General features: G+C 31.7%; 1 protein-coding gene across 7 annotated transcripts in view; it reads left to right on the top strand.

Annotated features, from left to right (window-relative positions):
• PMCA (plasma membrane calcium-transporting ATPase 3) overlaps positions 1 to 23,435 on the top strand; it is an 82,475-nt gene that overhangs the window by 12,620 nt on the left and 46,420 nt on the right. For 6 of the 7 annotated variants that reach the window (XM_070647327.1, XM_070647280.1, XM_070647336.1 and 3 more), the window contains exon 2: positions 11,915 to 11,983. The gene's annotated coding sequence lies outside the window, so the exon portion shown is untranslated. Of the gene's footprint in view, positions 1 to 11,914; positions 11,984 to 18,328; positions 18,604 to 23,435 lie in introns of those variants that run through there. The other variant, XM_070647290.1, reaches the window with a different exon arrangement.

Below are 23,435 nucleotides of genomic sequence, written 5' to 3'. Positions count from 1 at the left end.
TTGTTCTAAATTTAAACAAAAGCAAGAAAAAATCTAATTTTACCTGGCTGAAAAAAAGAAGAAACTTTAACCTTAAAATATATATATTCGTGGCTATAATTTCTTCACAAAAAAAAAAAAAAAAAAAACTATTAAAATTTTTTCATTTAATTATAAACAGATAAGAACAGACACAGAGTGAAAAATTCCTCAAGTAAACCACAACAGATGCCAGTTGAATCAATTGTGATTTTTTTGTAGTGATTCATGAAGTTGGAGGGGGTCGGAGTAGGTATGGTGGTGAATGTTGGGGACCTGCTTTGAAGAAATTGAACTAAGTGCTGTTGTAGGAATTAAAGTTGGGAAATTTCCATTTTAAATATTGTAAGAGTTGTTATAACATGTCCTAAGCCCTATGAATCCTTCCCAACCCTATCTTCTATTCCATAATAGGTTCTTCTATCTTAGGGTAGATGCCCTATCTAATATCCTTACCTATGTGTAGATATAGCTGTTCAACAATCTATAAACTCCAGACCTTCTCAACACACCCCAAATAAAACCTTCAAATTCACACAGTATTCCCCCCACTTCCATCCATATTCCCTAACCTTAATAAAGTAATCGAGCCATAATCATAATTTCATGTACCATAAACAACTAAAGTCAAGGCTCAGACACTCAATCAAAATTGTAATTTTTTACAATTTTTATAATTTTTTCATACAAAAATTGCGAAATTGTGAAAATTGGGAAATTTCCATTTTTTCATACAAAACTGACAAAAGTGTACAATTTTCAAATTAACATAAACTGATTTTCATAGTTGGGAAATGTAGGTGAAAAATTGATTTTTCATATTGTAAGAGCTGTTCTTCAACATGTCCTCAGCCCTATGGATCCTTCCCAAATATAGAAACCCTATCTTCTATTCCATATAGAAACCGAGGCAAAATAGGTTCTTCTATCTTAGGAGTAGATGCCCTATCTAATATCCTTACCTATGTGTAGGGATAATTTACCTCAAATGTTCAACAATCTATAAACTCCAGACCTTCTCAACACACCCCAAATAAAACCTTCAAATTCACACAGTATTCCCCCCATTTTATAAGTAAAACAGTAAAAAATTTCCATCCATACAAAGTCCATCCATTCAACATGATTTTTCAAGAAATCCAGTCAAAATAAACCTAACCTTAATAAAGTAATCGAGCCATAATCATAATTTCATGTACCATAAACAACTAAAGTGATAAAAAATTCTCAAAATTATTACTTTTTCCACGAAATCTTGCTTTATAAAATGCCTTTTTTTGAAATAAACAAAAAGAAGGAACAAGAATAATGTTCAGATATACATTAGTATTAGTAAGCTTCAACACATTCAAACAATAAACTTTTTTACTCTCGTCTTAAATTTCCTTTTTTCCATTTTTTTACTTCCATAAAAGTGTTTGTGTGGGAAATAAAAGCTTTTAATTTTTTCTGCTTTTCCTTTTTCCGTGAACAATTTTTTTTTCTTCTCCTCTCGCAGCGCTTAATGTGTGTTTTCATTTAATTTTCTTTTGATTTTCTAAGATGCGATATTAAAGTTGACAGTAAAAAAATCCTTGAATTCAATTTTTGTGGTTAGATTTTGGTGTTTTTTAAGCTTTATAGAGATTAACTGAGGTTCAGGTGTCTTCACATGAGAGGTTTTGATGTTCAGGTGTCTTCACACTAGATTTTAAGGTTCAGGTACCTTCATACAAGAGTATTCAAGGTTCAGGTGCATTTACACAATAGTTTTGAGGTTCAGGTGCCTTCACAACTGAGTATTGATATTCATATGCCTTCACGCTAGCATTGCAAATTCCAAAATCTAATCCATATTGAAAAAAATAAAAGAAAATTTTCTTCAACTCTATTCACGTTATTTATATACATCATGTCATGTCCAAATGGACTCATTCCTCATTCTTACTCACTCAAAGCAACAACAACAACAAAAAGCAACACAAAAAAATTGTGAATTCAATCAATGTTCTTGTCTACCTACCTACACGTCTATAAAAGCTCTAGCAGCTCCTCCTTCCTCCATCATACAAAAAAAGGCACAGAAAAATAAATCGAAATAAAGAAGAGGAAAGAGGAAGAGGAAAAAAAAAAGTTTATTGGATGAGAAAATCGATAACATTAATTAGTCCGGCAATCCGGGGCCATGCAATTCAATCGATAGTTTGGCGGGCACATTCATTCTCGAGCGAGTTTTGTGACTTACGAGGAGTGGAGATAGTGAAGAAAAAAAAAGAGAATATTCAGAGGGAAAAAAAATTGCACAGAATGGAATGATAATTGAATTCGATAATTGAAGAGCAGACACGAGTTTTTGTGATGCTTCTGGTATGTCCGTGGGATGCAAAAAGTAAATTGTGTTGGAGTTGGGTTTGTTTTGACTGTCTGTGCATTAGTTTAACCTTAAAACTTGGATATTTGACTTTAAAATTTGGATTCTAACCTCAAAATTTGAATTATAACTTTAAAATTCAGATTCTAACCTCAAAACACAAAAAATTATTGCTTACACATTCCACCCAAAAATGCGCTTTACACCCACACCCACTGAGTCTCCCCCACTTGCCTTGTTATAAAATTTATTTATATTTATTTTAAGAATGAGAAAGAAAATATTTTCGCAAATAATATAAAAATAAATATACACAACGAAAAAAAATAAAGGTAGAGGAAAAATGAGGAGAGAAACTGTGGATGATAAAATAATTGAGGGGAGTGCAAGAGAAAGACTCAACAATTTCTTTTTTTATTCCTATAAACAATTTTAAAAACTATTTTTGAAAGCTGAATGTAGTTGCTGCTGCTTTTGTTGATTATGATTGGATGATTATAGAAAATTATAAGTTTTTAAATATTATTTTGTTGCAGAAATTGCTGTATGTTGAGTTTAGACATGAAGGGCTTGGACTCCTGGTGAATTTTAAGTTTCAGGTGCCTTCACATTTGACTATTGAGATTCAGGTGTCTTCACATATCAGTTTCTGGGTTCAAGTGCCTTCACATTTGAGTTTCTAGGCTCTAGTGCCTTCACATGTGAGTTTTCAGGTTCAGGTGCCTTCACAATAGAGTTTCCAGGCTCAGGTGTCTTCACATTACTCCATTATCCCCAATTCTGCCCCACACTTGCTCAACTTGCCAGAATTCCATTTCAAATTCTTCTCACAATTTTCTACTTCACCTAAAAGTCGTTAAACTTTTCAGGAAAACTCCTACGTAGTCAATTATTTTGCCATTATATCCAACACAACTTAACTCAAGACAACGAAACTAAAATAACACGTCAAGTGAAAAGAAAAACTTTGTTAGAAAATAAAGAGACTTCCCGAACTTGCTTTTTTTTTCGGTAGGGTAACTAAAAATAATTTACTCTGACTGATAAGAATCATGAACACAGTTATCGGTGGTAAATTGGTTGGTAATACTAGTGATTAACGACACGCAGTCAAAGTTTTAATTTTCATGAGTTTTATGGGGTGAATATTTTTAAGGCTTTTAGGGGAGTTTCTAGTGATTATTTGCAGTTTGGATTTAATATGCAGGAAATTAATTAAGTGTGGGGTTGAAGTTTCACAACTTTAGCTGAATATTTTGCCAACAACCCTCAAATTTGACAACATTACCTCAAAATTCTGCAAGAACTTCCTTATTTCTTCATAAAAACTTGATATTAAACACCTAATAATTGCTGTAAAGCAGAAAATCAATTAACTCATCTCAATTTTAATGCAATTGAACCCCCCACTTATAAAAAAAAGAACTCCATAATCAGCTATTAAATTGCATTTAAATGCAATCATCATAGCAACCAACAAAGGCTCGCAATGTGAACATGTCTCCATCCTACTTTCGATGATTGCATAAATGTGTTGTATGGAAGAGACGAGCATAGATGGTGTGAGTGATCGAGCTCTTTCACAACAGGGTGTCCATTTGATTGAATGGTGTCGTATATATCATATATAAAATAGGATGGAGACTTTTATGTACTTTATGATTGAATGAAAAATTGAGTAGCTTTGTGTGTATTTGTACTTATAGAAAATCGATATTGTAATAAATATAATAAAAGGGTTTAAATATCAATTTAAATGCTGGCGGATGGGGGGACGAGGAAATGGATATCAACTTCCGGGTGGTTTGAGTTGGGAATATTTGATTCAATTTAATTGAATTTTTGCAACTTTTTGAAGTTGTGGTGCTGTATTTTTAGGTAATGTTGCTTAGTTTGAGGCTATAAATTCAGGACATCGTCAAACTGGCACTTTCTTACTCTTCACGAACAGAATACAACAGGGACAATCTCCAACGGTGCACAAAAGAAATTAACAAATGAAAATTATGCACCTCACGTATGCATGCTGCTCCAAATTGATTGACATCGCATAGCTTTAAAAATTCCCGCAATTTTTCATTTCTTTATCCTGGTCAGGCACTTTTTTGTTGTTGCTGTATGCTGACCCAAATTTGTGTTTTATTTTCTTCTTTTTATTTTCATCCACTAGACTTCATTAATATGCCTCACCATAGTGTGCGGTTCGGCCATGAGCTTAAAAATGCAGCCTCGAATTTTCTCATTTTTTTCTGTGATAATTAAGGCGCTAATTTGATTAATGACCTGAAAGAGCTGTGCGACTTTTCTCTCTCTTTCATTCACGTCCTTTCTGCGTTCAGCATGTAGCAATTTGGCAAAATTAGAGTAATTTTTTTGTATATGTTTGGAATATTCATGGCACTTTTGAAGCAATGGCCAAACTATTTGAGAATTGTTGAAGGTAATTAGAAGTATTTTGTAGTGACATTGGACGTGTTTGTTACGTTCCTGTATTGAAACTTTTTGTGTACTAAATATCTACACATAATTGCTTAATTTCGAGTGATTTAGGGGTTGGTGATAAATTTTTAATGCGTAGACAAACATTCCTTGAATTTTTACAGACAATGTTTGTGTTTAAGGTTGTTTTGTAGAGGGTGATGTATATGGATTTTGAGGTCATTATTCTCAATTTTGAGGTTAGAATCCATAACTTTGATTATATGTCCCATCAGTTAAGGTAAAAATTCGAGTTTAGGGCTAATTATTCCAAATAACTGATACTAAATCTCAATTTCACAAGTTACAACCCCTGAAGGTCTCTTTATAGACAGACATGATAGATATAAATTAAAGCTAGAGGAGATATGTCTATGAATGCAAGATAACAAAATGAAGACGCCGACAGCATAACAAATCCAAAAAAGAGAGCTTAGAAACGAGAATAGATAAGAAAAGATAATTAGACGATTCGGATGAACTTTTTTCTGGCTTATTTTAGTTTGCTGAGTAAGAATGATGTGGATGATAAGAAAAGTGCGCATTTTGGGTGGTTTTTGTCTATTTTCATGGAATTTTAGTTGAAGTCTATGCTAAGCTAATTAGATTTACTTATGATTTGCTATGTTCTTTTCTGGGGATGTAGATTAATTGTAATATACACTCTGGAGTCTTTAGCTGGCATTACCAAGTAATTCAAAAAAATATGACCCAAATTCACTAAATTATGATCTTAACAACTTGATACTCACCCATAATTACACAATTATCACATTTTTCATTCAAAATGCATTAAAATATCCAGTAACTTTCACTAATAAAGAAATTAAGTCTAATTACAATTCCATTTTCACAAAACTGTTCACCCTCAATCCAAACAAATCTCCTTCCAGAGTCACTTTTAACATCTAACTCATAAAATTCCAGCCCCAAAAAAATTCTCAGACCAAGATGAAAATGCGTCAACAAAACAGTTTTCCGATAAAAGATAATGCACGAGTCTGATAAAACAGAGACATTTGTCATAATGCAGAGTTTTTTTTACGTCTTCGTTTTCTTCTTCGTCGCCTTTTTTATCTCCTTCATAATTATGAGACACACAAAAAAAAAACTTTACGTGAACATAAAGTTACGACTATGACGACATTTTGAATGATAATAATCATCATAATTTGTAGACACTTTCGTATGACTCAAGACATTTGGCATGTCATGTTTTATCAATTAGTGTGAGATATTGGACAGATTGGAATTAAAAATTTAGTACTTTAGCTCTTTTTTATTCTAGGACAGACAAAGAATATACAAAATTGGAAAATTAATATTCAGTTTTTTTTTTTTCATCATGAAATGGGAGCGAAACTAGCATCAAATGGGGGTGAGGCTGCTTCGTTTCCACATAATGGAAAGCTCAGAAATCATTAAACATTTATTTATGAATTATATGGACGAGGAAGGAGGGTCTGTTGTGAGAATTGTGGTTAAAAATGAATAATAGTTTATGTTCATAAATGTCAATGCCTTTTTATTATGAAAAATTTATGAAAATTTAATAGAAATATCTAAATTGGTACTGGACAAGCCTTGACCATGAATATTTTGAGTCAACCGAATTGAAATAGACTTAAGCTGGTTATGTAGAGCATTGATTTTGGTTTAGTAGTTATTACCAGGCTGGTCCCAATTTGATAGACTCTGAATAGGCAGATCCTCACTTGATAGACTCCTGAACATATGACTAGCCAAACTGTCAAACTAGCAGCCTCTTATTGAGAATATTCTATGAAAAAAATGAGTTATTTACCATATTCTAATAGAAAAGTTCATACATTATCCAATTCTACTGCTCAATTGACATCACTCAGCATATTAACATCAAGAACTCCCTATCGACATTCAAACCCATCAATCAATTACTCTAAAATAGTAGCAATTTTTTTTATAGAACAATAAAACAAAATTATTTAATATAAAAATACGCTGAAAACTTTCACGATGTAATATTTCGCTACAATTTATTGCTCACATTTATAGCACCGTAGTAATTTATGCAACATCAACTCAACTAATTTGATAACAATACCCCACCATACATTCTAATTAAATTTATGAGAGCTGTAATTTAATATTTTTATTATCATGCTGAAGTTTATTTTTTCCAAATAAAATTAAAATTTCCGTGAAAAAATATTAGTTTTTTGAGTTTGTGGTTGGGTAAAGTTTGAAGGTTTTTCAAGTTGAAAGTTGTTGATTGAGTTGGTAAAAGTAAATCCGATTTTTGAGAGTTTTCGTTTAAAAGTTTGTCATGATGTTGGCTGAATGGATGTAGATTGAAGATGTAATGTCAAGATGGATAATAATTTGGTTAAGTTTATGTGGAAAAGTTGGACTGATGAGACTGTAGTTGCTCATTTTGCATTTGTGTGGTATAATTATACGGATATCAACCAGAATATGGCAGATATGAGCCAGAATCTTGCATATATGAGCCAGAATTTCCAAATCTCCCCCAAACCACTCAACTCGATTTATCATCAACTTTACTAAAATACAGCAAAATTCTATTCCTTTTTTTTGCCAATCATACATATTTTTTTCTCTCCTCGGTAACATCCTCAGTCCCAATAAATTTCATTTTTACCATTTAAGCACAAGAGAAATCCAGAACAAAAAAAGTTATTTCTGGTTATCGTTTTATATTGTTTATTTTATTTTTTGTGACACAGATGCTCCCAATTTATGACAATATGTTATCGTTTTATGTTTTTTAAGGTAGCTGGGGTTGGTCTTTACTAGATTTTGGGGTATGTTAAAGCTGTATGATGAATATGCTAGTTTTATTACTGAGAAATCCTAATAGAATTGAACACTATGTATGACACCTAAAATATGGAATAATCACTGCATACCCACATCCCTATTAGCCACTAACCACATTCTATATACATATAGCACCCACAAATTGCAGACAATTGAGTTAAACATCCACAAAAAAAAGAATGTTTTTCCTGGTATAAATACATATTTGTACAATAAATCTATTCTACATAAAATAGCATAGAACAACTGAATTGTGGCTTTAATGTTGCTATGCATGCTAATTTGTCCGAGTGTAGGATGTAAAAGAATTGAAAGAACTGAAATAAGAATGGAATGTAAAATATCAATCAAAATGATGAATTGAGAAATGGAGAATGTTATTTACTATCAAAAATAAATCAAGGTATAGGATGTGATTGATGGATGATGAATTCTTCTTGTGGGTGTTTTAAGAGGGTGGCGAGTATTTATAAAGAGGGATGTTGATGATTATGGGAAACATTATTTGAGTACTGGGCATGTATGACTAAACATTAGCATTTTGGATTAGAATATGTCCATTAAAATCCAGTAAAAGCTTCAAATTTCTCTGACCCAAATAGAAAAGACATAATCACAACAAAGTAGATAAAAGCAAGCTCATCAAAGGGGATGAGTATGGAGAAAAGATGGCGTGAAAATGCTTAAGTGTCGTTTATCTAGTCACTTATTCAAATTCAAGGACGAGAAATAAGTGCGATTGTGTAGCGTAAGGAATTGCTGACCTTGAATGGGACAATAAGAAAGCTCTCGTGATTGTGTATAGTGGAATGGTGAGAAGGAGATGATTGAAAGTCGTTGAAGGATTTTACTTAGTATTTACGTTCAATTCAATTTATTTGAGGAATGTTGTGAGACATGTTTGAGTGAAAATTGTATCTTGTTTACCGAGATGATCGAATTTCTACTGAGAAGATAGAATTTTTTGCTTAAAGGACTAAATTTTTGCCAAAATGACTCAAGATGAACAACATGAACACCAAACGTTCTACCAAAATGACTAAATTTGCCACCAAGACGATAAAAAGCTAACAAATATTCATGAAATCGCTAGTCACAGTCGATTAAATCACGTATTACATTACAAAGTTGTATATATCTCGCAGGCAACTCATCACTATACACAGAACCGGTCACTTCTTATTTATTTATCCATTAAATGCTATGTCTCACTCGTATTAAACATTTTGTGCTGAGTAAACATAAGATTTCCATCATACGGACGTCTTCGTCATTCGATAATAGTCATAATGATAACTGTACCTAATACATTGAGTAATATAGTTTACAGTAGCAATTGTGCTGTAATGCAGTGGCAATAAAATCAGAAAATTCTTCAAGATTGTTGGCACAATGATAAAGAACATCGTCAAACTTCCTCGTCTGTGTATCTTTATTTGCTCGTCTATGTGCCATAAATTCTCATACTCATATGAATTTTAGATGTAAAGGTCCATGCAGATGATATAAATTCTCATTTTGATGAGATTTGTTTGTTGATACATCAGATTTTACTTCAAGTTTAAGATTAGATTTTTGATGTGCCCTTTATTGCTGATACTAGTTGGTACTTTAGGGTAACCCTCTAGATCAACAAAGCATCTAACCATTTGTTAATGAAATTAAAATTATTTGAAATTCTAATTTTAGTCTAGCTGACTCGTTCGATTCAAAACTTTATAATTACTTTTTGACATTTGAGTCTTATCACAATAATTATATACACTGCATAACTCTACGACAAACTCTAATTAATGACGCAAATGGATGAAGAAAAAGCTACAAACTACAACTTTAGAGTAAAAAACTCCAATTTACGTCATTCTCATAAATAATTTTGTCACTTGTGTAATTTGCCCTTTTTTCGGTTAAGGTTTAGTGAGTTTCTCTTCTGCTCCAATGACTTTGTCTTCCTTATTCTCTGTCATACTATGAGTTTAACGTAAACGTGGTATTATGAAATGAATTTTGGAATACGATGATGTAACCAGATGTCCTTCTGTGTTATGTGTAGTGTAAATTTTTCATGGTAGATAAAGTAAAGTAAAACGAAGAAGATATCGGGGTGGATTGGGGATTTACGGTGGAGTGGATGATGATTGTGTTGGAATGGGAGCTGTTTTGAGGATTTTCGGATGATTTTGTTGCTGTGAGTCTGTTTTGGAGCAAGTACTCCCCTTCGAGAAGCTGTTTACCCCTTCTATAGCCCATGTAATCTGCAAGAACCCTTCTAAATCCTTGACATTCCTCAAAAACGATCCATGATTACTTAAATAACAGTTCATCCTTACAGAAATCTCATTAAACTCAACAAACTCTTTAAATTACCAAAAATAAAATAAAATTTTCCATTACAATTTTTATCTTTATATTCATCGTACAACCATTCAAAATGACCACTTAACTTCATTTTCTATTCAAAAAAGAAAGAAAAATTCGCTTCAAAAAGAATTGCTTCATTTTTAGATCCATGAACTATGCTCTTATTTTTCCTTCATCTCCTTCTTCTTATAAACTCGTCGCTTTGTGAAATGTATAAAGACATATTCAGTAAATTGACATAAATTGAGAGCAATGCACAGTAATAATGCCCTGCTGATGCTGTATGAGGGGTTAAATAAGGACATCATTTCTACATGTTTATGGTTTCATGGAGCTTTTCTTGTTTGTGTTATGAGATTTTTGTCAGAATTCTCGGATAGTTTTGTAGTTTTTGGTATTGAGAGTATTTAGCTAACAACAGAAAGGGTCCACACCTTTCATAACTTCTATAGGAAATAGTACAAACCCTCCCCTAGAAGGGGTACACAACTATTATGGCAAGGGACATACAACATCTCCAAAATCTGATCAAAATTAACCACAAGGATCCCTCATGAAATAAGATAAAATATGAAATAACCAGCACACTTTGTTTCTTCGAATAAACCGTTCATTTTTCGACAATGAAGAAGAGAATAGAGTATGGAGTAGCATAGCAGCAAAAAAAATATATATTTATTGTGGGATAATATGCAAGCTAAGAATGATAATTTATATCAATGAATTTATGGATGTGGTTTTAGACATTTGAAATACGACATTAGATGCCACAGCAACGACTGGTGATCTTTCAAGCGTTCTTTGCCATCTAACTGCACGGATGAAATGCTTCATTCGGATGAAAATAATATTTATTGATTTATTTCTCAAATGTTCATATTTGTTTTTGTGGTTTTCTCAGAAAAGCTTTTTAATATTTGCTGAAGCTTTCTTTTTATGCTTAAAGAATTGGAAAAAGTTTTTTTTGTGTGATTGGAAAAAAAGCTTTGAGTTTTGTGATGAAAAATGAATGTTTTGTGAAATGGTTCATAAAAATTTAGGAGAGATGATACAATAAAGAGGTACTGAGGTATTAGAAAGGGTCCTGAGAGGAAATGACTAATTCTTAGGCATCTAACTGAATTTAAATGAGGAATTAGCTGCTTAGAGTGATAACCAACTATTTAAGGGGGTACCAAACTACCCAAAAGAGTACCAAAAGGATACTACACTACTAGAAAGGGTATTAAACTATCCAAAAGGGTACTCAACAACCAGAAAGGGTGTTAAACTACTGAAATGAATCCTCAAGTAAATCCACCAATTCCCATCAAGCGAAAATCGCGCTCACTATAATAATAATTTCTCATACAACTTCATCAAGCTTATCTTCATACATCCACAAATTGAGATTTTTTCTCGTTAGTTCTTCTCATGCTTTCTCATCGTAACTCAATCCGAATGAAAATGTCCTCAGTAAAGTATATGGCTAATCCTAGTTAAAGAATTTCTTACATAAGATAATGAAAATTTTGAGGTTATATTTCAAAAAAAAATATATTTAACAAGAAAACTTTGATAATAGGGACTATAAAGAGGTTAAGTAGAATGTTCAAGGGTTGAAGCTGCTGCTCAAAAATTTTCCAATCCTATTAAATTAAGTTCTCCCAAATGACTCTATTAGACATTCAGCATAAAAAAAGTTTTTCGTCTTTAAAATGATTTTTGTTCTTATTTTTTTGATGGCCTCGAGATAACAAATGAATAAAATTTGTTGCTGATTGTGAATGTTCTTCATTTTCTTGGAATGATGTGAATGGATTTTTTATTAATTTTTGGGAACTTATGAAATTGTGTTGTCATATGGCTTGTTACTAATGGCAATTTCTATTTTTTGTTTATTTCTAGCATCCAAAATATGATTTTTAATGCAGCAAAGTAGTCATTCGAGTCATTTTAGAGCAAATACTAGCGAAGGTAAGCGTCAATTTTGACTGATTTTTGATACTTTTAGGTTTGAGCCTTACACACCCAACCCATATCCCATGCAATAGCTTAAACTTCTATCTAATATCTGAACTAACTGAATACCAGACCCTACCCTTACCCACTCCAATACACAAACTCAGATCAATCTGTGGTACACTCCGCCTCTCTCAGACAGTATTTATCAAACATTACAGCCTAAAAGACTGTCTAGAGCCAAAAAATCTTCAAAAACATGCCCATTATTCTCATCTAAATTCCATCTCAATTCAAAATAATTGCCATAATTTTCATAGACAAGCAGCAGTGCCATTTGGTATGTCAAAAGCATCGTGAAATTAAAAGGACATAACCTTCATTGGAATCAAGAAACGTGACTAAATAGAATGAAAGGAAGGAAAAAAAGTCCTCATTCAATGTAATATCTGACTATGTGTGTATGTCGAGTAGTAAACATCGTCAGGCAGCCGCAATGGAGCTTCTTTTCTTCTCAATATTTTTTTTTTTGTTTGCTATTTTTAGCAACATTTGAGAGAGCGCACATGAAAAATTGTTCCCTGTGTATAAGTGTGTATGTGTGTGTGTGTGTGTATTTGTTAACAAGATCCATAAAGTTTTAATTACACTCTGAAGAATTTTCTTTCATTTTCATTTCCATCCTCTGTCTTTCTATTTCACACAGCCAAAGAAATTTATTGTTCATCACATTTTGAGATGAACTTTGTGGCTGTTTTGAATCGTTTTGAGTTTAGAATTGGATCTTGATAGTCCTTATGTGGATTTAGGATGTGATTTTGTTTAAATTAGATTATTTCGAAATTATATATTAGATTTAAAGTGATGACTTAATTTCGAGTCGTTGCCTTGAAGCTGCGACTTAAAGTTGAGTCATTGATTTGAAGCTTTGACTTAAATTTGAATCATTGCTTTGAAGCATTGACTTAATTTTGAGTCGTCACTTTGAAGCTACGACTTAATTTTGAGTGATTGCTTTGAATTGTAGGCTTATTTTTACCAAATACCAAGTAAAATCATGCAAATCCCCCTAAAAATTCCCACAAGGAAATCAAACAATCGAGAAACATTTCAATTCCATCCATTCTTATGCTTGTTAATTACATGTCATTGTTGTGAGAATTGAGATGGAAATGAAAGCAATGAATTGAGATGTTGGGAATAGAGCAATCAGAAATGGCACATTTAAGGCTTCTTGTGCTTATTTTTTTGAAAGAGTGAAGAGCAGAATTTCATTAAATATTCTAATCCATGGGAATAAAAGGGAGAGATTTATGGGGAAAATGAATGAAAATCATCCCCCATTGAAGGCAGCAAAAAAAAAGGGAAAAAGGGCGGCTCAACATGAAGCAAATCTTCTTATGGGAATTTTTTTTTCATAAGTAGAAAAAAATTATTCTTGACATTTCTGACTTGTTTTTATGGCACTGAGTAAATCTGCACGAAAAAAAAACGAAACTTTGTTCCTTTTGTTTTCAAAGAAAACTTTCAAGAATTTTCATTGAGATTAAATTTTTGTAAAGATTTTTTCCCATCCACAAACAGAATTAAAGTCTTGAGAATTTTCTCTTTTTTCGGTCATGTCGCATTAAATTTATTGCTCTTATGTGACTCATTTCAGTTTAGAACTTGTGATCTCCTCCCAATTTTGATACTCATTTTCATTATTTTTATGGATTCTGTCAGTTGTCGAGGAATTGTTGCTAATATTCGTGCTTTGTTTGGTGAATTTTGAGAGCAATAAGGCTTATTCTTGTAATTTTTGAGACATAACCTCAAAATATAGGATCATAACCTCAAACAACTCTTCAAATCCCATCAAAAACTATTCAATTCATGACAGCATGTACACAATATGCACCGTGACTAAGCAATGACACAGTAGTACTGAGTAAATTAATTTATTTATCTAATGAAATATTTTATCCATCCATTACGAGAAAAATAAACTTTCAGTATCTGTTTAAATGTATCCAGCTACAAGCTAAAGTAGCAAAATGTTTCGCATATTTAATGAAATTACAGCACACTGAGTGAGAGAATAATATGGAAAAATTAATTTTATGTTCACTAATTTTGTTAATTGGGTTTTGAATAAATAGTGAATTTGTAGATGGAGCCTTAATGGAATGATGAAAATTTTATGATTGTCTTGTGGCTTGGTATTTATGTTGAGTGGTTTTGGAGAGGATTGTCTTGTAAAGTTTTGGATATAACTTCATTATTTTGGGTCTAACCTTAAAAAATAAGATTCTAACCTCTAAAATCCAGGATTAACCTCAAAAAATTTGATTCTTAACTTAAAGTTGGAGATATAGCCTCCAATTATCAAAACCTAACCTCAAAATATTCCAATCAACTTTCAAAAATCCACAACTTTACAACCCTTGCGCCATCAATCCACAAAAACCATCGAATCAAAAATTAAAATTTCAATCTCAAAACCCAAAAAACCAAGTGCCAATTACAATTTAATATAAATTTTTTATTAAAACATTAATAAACGTCCAACACGCTGCCGATTCAAGCAAAATATAAAAACGAGCCGACTTGTTTTACAAAACCAGAAATGAAAAATTCATAGTGCATGGATGGTGAAATTAAAATTGAAGGCGGATTATTTTAATATTATTTTATAAAAAAAAATGAAAATCTCATCGACATCTGACTCTATAAATATTTAAATTTATACTGTGAAGTATGTAAGATTGCTGATATAAATATATATTGGATCGAAGATGTTTGAAAAAATTTATTGAAATTTAATTTTGATGAATTTTTAACGGTTTTCAAAAATTCAAAAATTTTAACGATTTTTAAAAATTCAAAAATTGTCAAAAATTTTCCATCAATTTTCACCACATAGACTGAATATATAATGACATAATTATAATATATCCAGTCACAAGGCACGAAAAAAAAATCACAAACATATTTATTCATACAGAAATTCTCCAAAATTTGCATATATTTATGCTGAATATATTCCATGCTTATTCTCAATTTTATTCATATACTCGTATTGGATGTCTCATTTCCAGTTCATTCACGTGAAATAATTTGGATATTTTTATAGATCGAATAATTTAGATAATTTAGGATATTTGGACACAGATATGCATAATAGTCGACAGAAATTTTCATATTGAAATATATTATAAAAATATATTCATGGATGTCGTATGAAAATTGATGATTTGGGGTGAATTTGGAGCTGAAGTTGGATTTAGGGGTTGGTTGAAGCACAGATTGATGAAGTTTGGCATTGATTTTTTGAAATATTTATAACATAACCTCTAAATTAGGCACTCTAACTTCAAAATTGAGCAACATAACTTAATTTTTCTAATCCAATTGCTGAGTCAGGCGAGCCAAAGCTTAAAAGAATTTTTTCTTCCTTCTGTAGACACAAAAATGTTGAAAAATATTCTCCCCAAATAAAAACTTATTTGAAAATCGATCGATTTTCTCTTCTTTTTTTTCCTCTCAAAATCATTTTTTCTCTCTTTGCTCCCCAAAAAAACTTTTTTTTTTTTTTATTAAACAGCGAGAAAAAGAATTGAGAAACTCACATAAAGCCGCCCCTATAAAGGTCAGATACCTCATTGATTACTCAATATTATTCGTAGTACACCGCATGAAAGAACACTTGCACGTACATGGAGATAAGATACAAAACGATTTCGCTAATCGAAATTATGACACTTGAATGGTTGAGAATAATGAAACTGTTTTGGTGGAAATTTTGAGTTGTAGAGTCGGATTTGTGACATAGTGATAGATTTTGAGGTTATGTTGCTCACTTTTTAGGTTATGTTGCTCATTTTTTATGTTAAGTTGTTCACTTTTAAGTAAAGTTGCTCACTTTTCAAGTTAGGTTGCTCACTTTTGAGACTAAGTTGCTGACTTTTGAGACTATTTTGCTCATTTTTAAGGTTATGTTGCTCAATATTGAGGTTAAGTGGCTAAACTCTGCCACAAGCGCTCCATCCCATTCAGCAATTCTGACTCGCATAAACCCCATTCACTCCCCGCTAACATTTCTTCTCTTTTGCACACTAAAATCAACATTGCGGCAAAATTCCAGCACAGTTTTCTTTCTTCTGTATTATTATGTTATCTTATCTGACATTTGTAAAATAAATTGTATGGAAAAAATACTTTTATTTTCTCTCTCTTTCGCTCTTCTTTGTGTATAAAATTTATGAAAATAAGAAAACTTGACACTTGATTCATTCATAAACAATGTGTTCACATTCACGTTTATTTGAATTTCATTTCAACTTTTTTATTTTTTTATTTGAATTTATTTTCGAATGATTTAAGTTGCAAAAAAAATTATGAAAACGTGATTTGATGAGCGGATGGAATGTGATTTTGTAGATAAACAGTTTTATTGGAAGTGACAGTTGCAATTTAATGAGAATTTGTGACTTTTGGTGCAGTTTTGGAGATGCAATTATGAAAATTTCCAAGTTTTGTCAAGTTTTGAACTTGTGACCTTAGAATTTAGAATCAAGTACTCAAAACCCAGTCGATAGCATCACCAGATCCCTTAGTCACCCACTAATACTCTTCAACTTTGGCAATATATCCAATAAACCTCCTCAAAACCATTCATTCAACAGCACTCAACCTGTAGATGCAAACCTTAATTCCACTATCAGTCATCAGCAATCTTCGTCATCGAGCATGTCACTTACCAATTTAAAATGCTTATCGTCATTTCCCATCAAAAAAAGTCTTTCGTGCACATAAATAATAACATAGGCAGACCTTGAAGACTTCTTATTTAGAAATGAAAATATTTAAATGTTAATTTTATTTACAAATATTGTAAATTGATGTTAAGCGAGCCTTTGTATAGAGGAAATTTTGGTAGTTTATGATAGATGTGGGTAACCTGCGTATCGCGGCACACTAATGTGCTGGTGTGCAGTTTAAGTCGACGCTTACGATGTGGCAACTAATTTACTGTTAATTGAACCGATGACAGCAAGAGCCAATCACATTGTAAATGACTATTAATGAACAATCTTAATATAGATGGCCATTGATGTTCAAAATCTGGAAACAATCTTCATCCCACTTACATGACGTCAGAAGTTATAACAATACAAATAGTTTGTTGGCATCTTCTGTAAAAAAAATTGTTTATTTTGGTCATCAGTGACTTGTGTTAGCTTTTCTTAGTCGAATAAGCCGGTGTCTTCTAAATTTAGCATGCTGCATCTTTAAAACCAGTTTTGTTTCTTATGAATGCTCAAATTTGGGAAAATAGAGATCTATGAATGCCGAAAAGAAGACATTAGAACCAGTTAATACTGGCATTCTAATTTATCCAAAAACATGGGATATAATAAGACATAAAAGGCTACAAAAACCATCTCAAATGGCTATAAAACATAGTAATCCACACCAACTATCAAGAACTAAATTAGCAATCAAGATTTCCCCAACATTCAAATACTTTTATGACCTTTTCTGTAGAATTTTTTTTAATATTCATGACGTAGATTCAAATTTTTTCGTGTTTTACTACGGTATAAATAATGCCGATGGTCTTGTGATGCTAATTCATGGCGGTAATAAAATAGGAACCGAAAATCATACGAAACTAAAGGAACTGATCGGTATAGATGACGCGAATGTTTTGAATGTTGCTTAAGAAGTGAGAAGGAATGTTGAAAATAAAAATAAACAATTTTATATTATTGATGTTGTGGCAAGTTATAGGTCACTTTGATGAAGATGTATGAGATGATTTTGAAGAGAATTTTGAGATTTTCAGCCATAATTTGGATGAATATTAGCCAGAATCTAGCGATTATCAGTCGGAATCTGGAGAAAATGAGCCAGAAGTTTGAAGGATTAGTTCTCGAATTTTCTAACTTACATTTTAAAGTTTTAAGGCTATGTTATCCGACAAAAAGAAAAAAAAATCAAGAGAATTTACAATCTACTTCATTATCATCCGTCACTTTTGTTGCTATCACAATACTTTGTCAACATTTGATAAAGTTGCAGTAATAAGAGATAACAAATCATATCAGAAATACAAAAATACACAACCTGATTACCTGCAATGACATAACTCATAAGAGAGAACGAAATACTGCAAATAAATTCTTTTTTTTTTATCTTCTCGGTTTTCTCGCATCGAATGAGCACCGCAGAGAACACAAGAAATGAGAGACAAATATGCACACATAGAGACATGTTTAATGTATTTGTGTCAATACACAAACAGTCTGAAATGTAAATAGATGATGATGATGGAAGTCGAGAGTACTAACACTCACAATAGTCGCTGTACTCGATCAGTACTCGTCGTGATTTAGCGCAATGTGGATCTGTTTTTCTTTCTAACGCGACGGACCGAAAATTTTTAGAAATTTTCTTTTAATTTTTTTCACCTTTTTTTTCTTTAATTTCTCGGAAATTCTTTCTTTTTTTTTGGCTTTCGAAATCGATAAGAAAGAAACAAAATTTCGCGAAAAAAGTTCGCTGAACTTTTGGTCGGTTCTTTTTTTGTGTTTTGTGAAGCAGGAAAAATTGTCAAAAAAAGTGAGAGATATTTAAGGAAAATAATTGTGGTTAGTAACAGACATAAGGAAAATAAAAAAAAAATCATTTTCGTGTCGAGACTTAGGAAAAATATTAAAAAGAATTAGCGTATTTTTCCGAGATGAAAGACGCGATAATTTAGACATTTTGTCGGCATCTTAGTGATTGAGACTTGGAATGTGTTTTTGCGGTCGCCGGGAGGAACAAAAAGACAACGATGTGTTAATTTTTTGTGAGAATTGATCATGGAATGTTGATGGATTTCCTCGTATTTAAATTAAAACTCGATGTTCAAGTCAGTGATGTGATGAAGGATATTAGTATTTCAGTTCTTATCTAGTATCAGTTCTTCTTTATCTAGTTCGAACTAGACAGTTCTTCTAATTTAAGATACCATGTCTTTATCTAAATCGGAATCCTAATCTAATCTTCAGGGTGAACCTCATAATCCAAACCCAAGATTGACCTTTAGATCAATCAACTTCTGTAGTCAAATCTTGGATCATGTCACAATTATGACAGGACTTTGTGTCATTCACTTCTAACCCCCTTACTACATCACTGCTTACGATAATTACTATGCTAGTTCCTATACATTTATACATAAAAAATACCCAAAGAATCATCAAAACAAATGTCTCATGTGTTAAAAATAACACACCTCATAGAGATCTTTCTCATACAGAATAACATCTGTTATCCAAATGGTTTGTCAATACCAGTTTATAGGAATTTCTTGTTCTTCTTGATGTCTTTAGGAACACATGACTTATGAGTGATAGACATTAAAAAAGGGTTGAATATCGAGTTCCTTTCTAGAATGTTTACTACTTTACATTCTTGTTATTAAATCCATAATTCTTTTGGAAATGCCGGTAGTGTCGAATATGACACTTAAGAATTTAAATCTTGATCAGGGATAGACACTCAAAATACACTTCAAGTCTCAACTAGCTAGTCTTAATTCAAGTCATCAGACACGAAAATGATTCCAACTTGTTCCTTTATTTACAATTTTCACTATTAATATAAAGCATGAAAATTCTCGACTACACAGTGTAAACTTACACACATTCAATAAGTGTGTGTCTACGAATCTTCCCGACTCAATATAGAGCAACAACAAAATAATGTCAGTTCCTCATGAAAATAAATGGAATTAAGTGAAAGTATGCAAAACATTAGTCACGTGGTGTCTAATGAGGGTAATTACAAATTTACAATCGGTGCAATTGCTATTGCACATTGAGCTGTACATTAAGCCCAGTTATGTGAAACCGAAAGAGCAGAAACAAAATCGAAAGAAATTTTTTTTTTTTTGACTTTGAGTTATTTATGGAATTTTTTTACTGCTACTGCTCACGTTTGTGTTTGTGCCTTGATAAAAAAAAAAATGTAAAGAAAAAAACTTTGAAAATGTGAAAAACTTTCTCAATATTTTATTTCAATGAACATGTGCGTACGAGAATGTGATGTGTAGTGACACGGGTGTATTCAGGGGATGACCTGCTGTACTCGAAATTGGAATTTGAATTAAAGAATAATATTTGTGAAGAAGGACATAGTGAACTGTGTGTGATCTAATCCTTAGAAGAGGGTTTTGACCCTTTGAGCCCTTTTAGCGCATATTCATCCCCAGGAACATTGGATCAATATTCCTCAAAATACTCATAGAGTCTTTTAGGACCCCAAAGCAATTCCAAAGCTCCTCATACAATTTTCATCAATTTCTTCATAACTCCTCCTAGTCACACCCCTGCATTGAATTGTCTAGTGATACCCATCTCCGAGTTCTTTAATCCTTTCATCTTCATGTGAACGAGAAGCTTAAAATTTATCATTATCATATTGATTGACGTTCTTAAGCTCATTTTAACGTCTTCTTATTACTTCACAAAGTTTTTTTTTTTGTTTTTGATACCAAATGTGTGGATTTTTCAAGTGAAATTAATTGTGTGCTTTAAAATCTGAATTGACGCAAATGCTGACTCGACGATAATATTATGTGAAAAATTGTTTTGATATGGGCAATTTTGATATGGTTTTTCGGGGTATTTTTAGCGGTTAATGAGTGTTTACTTATTTGATATGATTTTCTTCTACACTTGAGACGTTTAGTTTGGCAGGAATGTAGTTAGGGGGTGATGGGGTTCGGGACCCTTTGAAGATGAAGTTTCCCTTTATCTCCTCACAATTCCTAACATGAACAGTACATTTTTCAATGAAATTTCTTACCTCAAAGTTTTAGTATCAAGCTACATAACAAGCTGACTCATGAATTAACGCCCAATATTGATAATTTTTTACACTATAGGAATTGAAAGGCTTGAAGACTATGATGTATTTAATTACAGACTTTATGTGAAATACGTGTATGTAAGCACTTGAGATAACAGAAACGATGTGACTAATGCTATTGCCTTATTCAGTATAAAGTCTAGTGACTCTATGATTAATTCTAACCTCAAACTTTTGTCCTTTCTGGCATTTAAACCTCAAAATATAATTATTTTCACTATTCTAACTTCAAAGTTCTATCCAAAAATTCTAGAAAAATCCACAAATTCTAAAAATTCCAGAAAAATCATCAAACTAGCTCGATTCACCCAGATTATCTAACTCAAATTACTCATAACCCTGAAAATATACAATTGACTTACTTATCAAATTTGTGACGGAAATGCACAAACCATAAATATTCATATCTGTATGCATAGACCTATATATAGATCGTCACACAATCATTGATAAAGAAAACAAAGACTTGATGATTCTACAAGAATAATCAAATGCCGTCATGTTGACGTAGAGTTCAATGTTAGTTTAATTTAAAGGCTACTAATTGTTTATTATTATTGGGAAGTGTGCTTGGAATTTAAAATCTATAAGTTTGGAATTGGTTAGGTTAGAATTCAAATGTGACAAGATTTCAAGGTTATAATACTAAATTAGGTATATTTGAAGTTAAAATTGTAAGGAATTGTCTATGTTGATACTAAAATTCCCGAATTACTAACCAGACTATTCATATCTGACTCTAATAAGCATATGTATCATATCCCATGAGATTCCCGTTTCATCACCTTCAAATACTCTTTAATTATCTCATCCTTACTATAATGAGCAATAATCACATGCAGATGAATAATTTGATTTGAAGCCATTCACATAATTATGACAAATTCATTAAATCAGAATCATATTCTGATCAGTTACTTTGTCAGACACTGTAATTCTCTAACGTCAACAGAGCCCACGAAACCTACCAGTGCAGTACTTTGCATTCATATCAAGCCTCGACAACAAGTAAAAGTTGCACAAAACAATAAATTATTAATCACAATGAATGACTAAATGCCCATGAAATTAACCTCATTACACTTTACCGAATGTCCTTGTCTGATGTGCGATAAAAAGGGATCAAAATGGCAATAAATCTTGTGAGAAAATGATTTAAAACTGTAATTAGACCTTGATGTTACCGTAAAAAGGACTGTAGTGTGTGGATTGTTGGCAATTACTTAAAAATTTGTCAAATTTGCATGTTAGACTTTGAAATTTGACAAATTTTGAGGTTAGAATCCGTATACTTGTCAAACTTTCAATTGACCTTAACCCCATCCTCTGCAAATTTACGTCACCAATTTTCACAATAATTTCACGACTAAATGAGTTCCTCGAAGACAATTTATATCTTGGCAACAAGTCTGAATGCACAAATATAAATATTGATGTTAATTGTTTCTCTGAATTTTACGTGTAAATAGTAAACAAGTGCATATTTTAGTCTTCTTCCTTCATAAAAAATTCAAATGAAATTTGTTGATTTTTCTTAGACTTTAAGAAAATTTCTTTTTTGGACAAACAAGCCCATAGAAACCAGTGAATTTCATTTAAGACATCAAAAAATTCTCGGAAATTTTCCTCAAAAGGAAATCCTGCAAAAAATTAATTCAGAAATTCAAATTTGTTTGTTTTTATTTACATTTGAGATTATTTTGTTGATGAAAATTCAAATTAAATTTGATTCTTGATGGCTTCAGGTGGAGTTACTCATCCACGGGCCATCCATACTTCAACCCCCAAAACATAACCTTCAAATCTATAACCAGACACTACTAAGTAAACAATCTATTTAATCATAAAAAATTCACAATGCATAAAACATGAGCTAAAACCTTTTACGTTCATTATCGAAACATGGTCAACAACCTCAATGAGAATTAAATTGAAATGCATCAACAGCTTAATTATTTCTTAAAATGTTCTTGTTTTTGTTCATAATAAATTCGATAATTTTTGTTTCAAGTTAATTTATTTTTGCAATTAAAAGTCTGTTTCTTAATTATTTTAATTGAAGATGTTATTGAGTTGGAAGGAACTTAAAGCTGGCATTTAAGTTTCTCCATTAAGAGATTGACTTTTGAGGTTATGTAGTCAAATGTCATGTTTGAATGCAAGATTTTGAGGTTATATAGCCGAATTTGAGGTAAGACTGCAAAGTTTTGATGTTTTGCTTTGCAATTTTGAGAAAAAATTCTAAATTTGTCAAAAATCCACTAAATTTGAAGTCATCGACTCCCCAAAAATTCCTCCAATTTCTCTTAGACTCCAAAATATTTATTGACTTAGGTCAAGTCTGTTTGATCATCAAATGACTTCACTATTATTACATAACAACTCCAATCGATTCATTATTAAAAAATTCCTAATAAGGCTTCCAACAATTCATAATATAATATTTAATTTCTGAATCACGAGAATCGCCTAGTTGTAGCCTTTCAAATTCAATATTACAGCACTTTCGTATTTACTGTGATTCATAAATTTATGTCACAATTCTTTTTTCAGTAAGCAAAAT

The sequence above is a fragment of the Chironomus tepperi genome, unplaced genomic scaffold, assembly GCF_022539635.2.
Source record: "Chironomus tepperi strain 1889 unplaced genomic scaffold, CSIRO-AGI_Ctep_v1 contig_34, whole genome shotgun sequence".
Lineage (NCBI taxonomy): Eukaryota > Metazoa > Arthropoda > Insecta > Diptera > Chironomidae > Chironomus > Chironomus tepperi.
This window is presented reverse-complemented; position numbering and strand designations above follow the sequence as displayed.